The sequence below is a fragment of the Bison bison genome, unplaced genomic scaffold, assembly GCF_000754665.1.
Source record: "Bison bison bison isolate TAMUID 2011002044 unplaced genomic scaffold, Bison_UMD1.0 scf7180017864324, whole genome shotgun sequence".
NCBI classification, from domain to species: Eukaryota; Metazoa; Chordata; class Mammalia; order Artiodactyla; family Bovidae; genus Bison; species Bison bison.
The window spans coordinates 10,620,979-10,624,963 of record NW_011494896.1 but is presented as its reverse complement, the minus strand read 5'-3'; the positions used below and the strand labels follow the sequence as shown (position 1 = coordinate 10,624,963).

Sequence of the window (3,985 nt, the reverse complement as noted above, 5' to 3'; positions counted from 1 at the left end):
CAGCCAGGTGGGGTCTGGGGGAGGCCATGGAGGCAGCCCCTTCCAAGGGCGAGAGCGATGGAGCAGGGGCTGCCGACCTCAGCCTGGCAGGCACAGAGACTCAGAGGCGGAGGTGAGACCCGAGCCCCTTAAACTGCCCTCGGGCCCCCACGCTGGGATCAGCCCCCTTAAGACTTGCACCTGAGAGTTGTGGTCAGCTTGGAGAAGCCGAGATGGACACTCCCTGGGCCTCAGCTCCTGCCCCGTGTTTGCCATCAAGTAGCAGTTCCCTTCCAGCTCCTTTCAGACGACAATCCTGTGTGTCTATAGCACAGACCTGAGGAGGGTCCCAGCCCCAGCATAAACAAGGGGCTGCGTGTCGCCCCTCCGGCCGCATCTTGCTTCTCCGAGGGGACTGAGGCGGTGTGTGTGGGTGCCGACGCTGTCCTCTTGTGAGGCGCGCAGGTGGGAAGCAGGCTGGCGCGGGATTAGAGAGGCACCCCCGCCCCCTCCCCGCGAGCAATGCAGAGGGGAAGGACGGCCGCTTAGCCCCCTCTCCTGCCTCAGTGCCTGAGAATGCCCCCTTCTGGGTACGAGAGAGAGTCCTTATTTTACTGCAAGTGTGTGTGTGTGTGTGTGTGTCTCACGACGTCTGTCCTGAGGGACGCTGGCTGGCTCAGCGCCTCAGCTGTTGGTCACGGTCCCCGGGGCTGGTGGGGAGCAGATACTGCCCGCGTTGTGCCCTGACACTGCTGTACCCTTTCTAAACGGAGCGGAGAGAACCAGAGTGTCAAACAGGAATAAAAAGAGGTTCTCTGAAGCCTTCAAAGCTGTCGTTCTTCCCGCTCTAGCCATGGCTTCTCGCGGTCTCTGGGCAGGAAGGCAGGGACACCCCCTTGCCCTGCTGACCTGCATGCTGCACCAGGGAGGTGAGTGTGCCCTGCACGGAAGTGCTGTGTAAATGTGAGGCCTGGTGGCCGGGATGTGCCCAGATTAGGGGGGGTTGACTCTGGAGGGATGGGTGCACAGGCTGGGGCCACCCAGACAGGACGCTGTAGACGGATTCATCTATCAGCTCCTGGATGCCTGGAGCTCGCGGCTGCTCCCACACTCCTTTCTTACCCCGGAGAACCTGGGTGAGTGGGCTCAGGCCAGGAGCAAAGCAGCCTGCAGCCCTCAGGGCCTGCCCATCTGGGAACCTGGCACAGTGACGGCCTGGCCGGGGGCTTCCTGGGCTACAGTGGAAGAGCTGAGCTTTGGCCCCAAAGCCCACAGAGCCCCGAGACTTGGACCAGCGCAGGTGGGCTGACGGGTCTGTCATGACCGAAAGGTCATACTCAGAACTCACCTCTGTGGTCCAGCGCGCCTTTTAAGAAAGATGAGCGGACAGAGGTTGCTATTACTTCCATTTCACACACCAGGAATACAGATTCCAAGGTAAGGGGGATTCGCACTTGTTCTTACAGCCAGGAAAGGTCCCCAGTTGGCTCCTGTTGAGCGGAAGGTGGAGTGGCCGGGGATGGGGGCGGACCGTCTGGCCGAGGACTGCTGTCCTGTGAAGCCCGCCGCCCGCCCCCCGGACGAGGCAGACGCCGCAGTCTCTCTGCTTTCTTCTCACGGACTTTATTGTCATCTAGCTCCGCCTCCAGTAACAAGGGCCCTGCAAGCTCCAGGCCTGTGCCACCACCGCAAAAACAGGACGCCTGTGAATGCATTCCCATCCCACCCCAGACCTACTTACAGGATAAATACATGTTACATTTTTTTTTAAAGAAAACAATAAATTAATAACTTAAGTGATTAGGCACCAACAGCGATTTGAAAAATTAAATGTCAATTTTAAATGGTAACAGGGCCAGAAACCTAAGACCAGGCTTCTTCCAGCCCATTTTCTCTTCTTGATAAAGCAATGATTCCGTGGAAAATGATTCTACATTTCAAGACACGTGTAACCAACAAACACATAAGAACACACACCACCAAATATCACACGCCAGCCCCACGGCAGATGGCCCACTGGTCCCCCGAAGAGGTCAGTGGGTTTCAGAAGGCGGCAGCTTGGTGCTCCTGTGCGCAGCCTCTGACGCTCGCCGTGCGCAGGACGGACGGACGGAGAGGGGAAGGACACACCGACTTCCCTCCTGCCCCGTGCTCTGCTTCCAGCTTCCGGAGCTCCCTCAGAGGGCTGTGGGCAGGGCAGGGTGGGGTGGCCACAGCTGGGGGCCTTAGCCCCGGGGCAGGCTGAGAACCATTGTGCTTCTGTCCTAGGGATGGGACGCAGTTGAACGGTTTCGAATGTAAAAGTTACTGCAATCAGGTCTAGGGAGGGCACTGGGTTAACTGGCCCTCAAGACAGGTCACAGAGCAGGGAACAGCCACAGACAAGGCCTCAGCGTCCAGCTGACCCCACCAGTGGGGAAGAGACACAGCTCCCTGCAGGCACTCCTCCCTGCCTCTGACCCCGCGGAGCGGGGGAGCTGGACCAGGAGGGGACAGCTGCTGCTCCTGGGAGCCCCAGGCAGGAGGGGGCTCTGCTGGCTGATGCAGGGCTTCCTGGGGTCTCCGTCCATGCCGGGCCACCAACAGAGGTGAACTCTGAGCCACCGAGGGAAATCTCAGACACCTGGTACTTGGGGCTTTTGAGCCCCAAGTCTCTGCTTTCAGCAGTCTCTGCTCCCGCCTCCACCCTAAGGGTTTGGAGGTTGGAGGAACCAAGAGCTGGAGGGAGGCCTCCTTGGAGGTTAGATTTGAACACCTCCATGTCTCGAGACTCCAACCAGTCTCACTCACCTTATGGCACATTCGGAAAACATTGACATCATTAGGGCACCTGATGATCAATAGGGAATGATACTGGGAACTGACGCATCCATACCTGGGCCCACCTGTAGCCTCTGGGGTGGGGGTGGGCGTACCATTCAAAGCCCTGCCGTATGAGACTGTCTGCAGAGGGCCCTAAAGGGACACAGGGCTGGGCAGTGACCTACCAAACCCTGCCCAGGGTAGGCCACTGCCACCATCACCACTTCATCTGTGCGAACACCAAGGCCTTGCTGCTGCTGAGGGCCTGGCCTGGGCCCATTCTCCCAAAGGTCTCCTGTTCCCAAAGCACAAGTCTCTCCATCTTCCTCCACTGGAGCCCAGACCCACCCTCCTTCCTCTAAAAATCTGACCCTTCTTCCCCTCCGGCCAAGTCAGGCACCCGCTTTTCCTAGAAACCACATTCCCTGATCTGCACACCTCCCCACTCCTGCCCACACACCAGCCTCCTGGAGAAGTGGTCTTCACTTCTCCACACATCCCCAGCTTTGAGTCTCTCACGGCCATCATCAACGTGTCCTTGTCTTTTTTCCTGATCGAGCGTGACCTTCTCAAACACAAAGTCTGATTAACTCCTGTGTCCTCAGGGTGCAGTCCAGACCTGGCCACAGCAGCCGCTGCCATCACTTAACTGAGTTGATGTGACTAATACTAGGAAGAGTTCTCACCTGTTGGGACCATCTCTCCCAGGACAGAGTACAGTCAGGCCTCAGGCTGCTGCGGGGGTGAGTGTGTGTGTGTACACATGCTCACAGGACCAGAAAGGTGAGCAGCAGTCACCTCCCTTAGGTAGGGTCAGAACTCATTTCTTTTGGAGGAAGAAGGCCTGTTCTCCCCAGGGTAGGATGAAACAGCTGGTCCATCCAATTGCCTCTGAAACTTTTTAAAAATTTGGCCAAGAACTTTAACATAAGAGAGTCTCCCTCCCCAGACTTGGGAGAAGGAGCCTGGGGGTGATGCCCCCCTTCTGTCCTGGCAGAGGGTGACACCGACCTGGGGGCCTTTCCAGCCCTGCCCTTTCCTGTCCCTGTAGCCAGGCCTGAGTCCAACAGGGCACCTGGGACTCCACAGAGCAACAGTGGGTGACCTGAGCTGACTGGGCACCAGGCCACACCCTAACCTTTCCTGGGCCCTGCACAAACCTCAGTCGGAGGGCACAAGCCACCAACCACCCTGCCAGATCGGA

General features: G+C 58.2%; 1 protein-coding gene across 1 annotated transcript in view; it reads left to right on the top strand.

Annotated features, from left to right (window-relative positions):
• USP35 (ubiquitin specific peptidase 35) overlaps positions 1-799 on the top strand; it is a 66,953-nt gene extending 66,154 nt beyond the window's left edge. The window contains exon 13 of the mRNA XM_010853254.1: positions 8-799. The gene's annotated coding sequence lies outside the window, so the exon portion shown is untranslated. The remainder of the gene's footprint in view (positions 1-7) is intronic.
• The last annotated feature ends 3,186 nt before the right edge of the window (positions 800-3,985 follow it).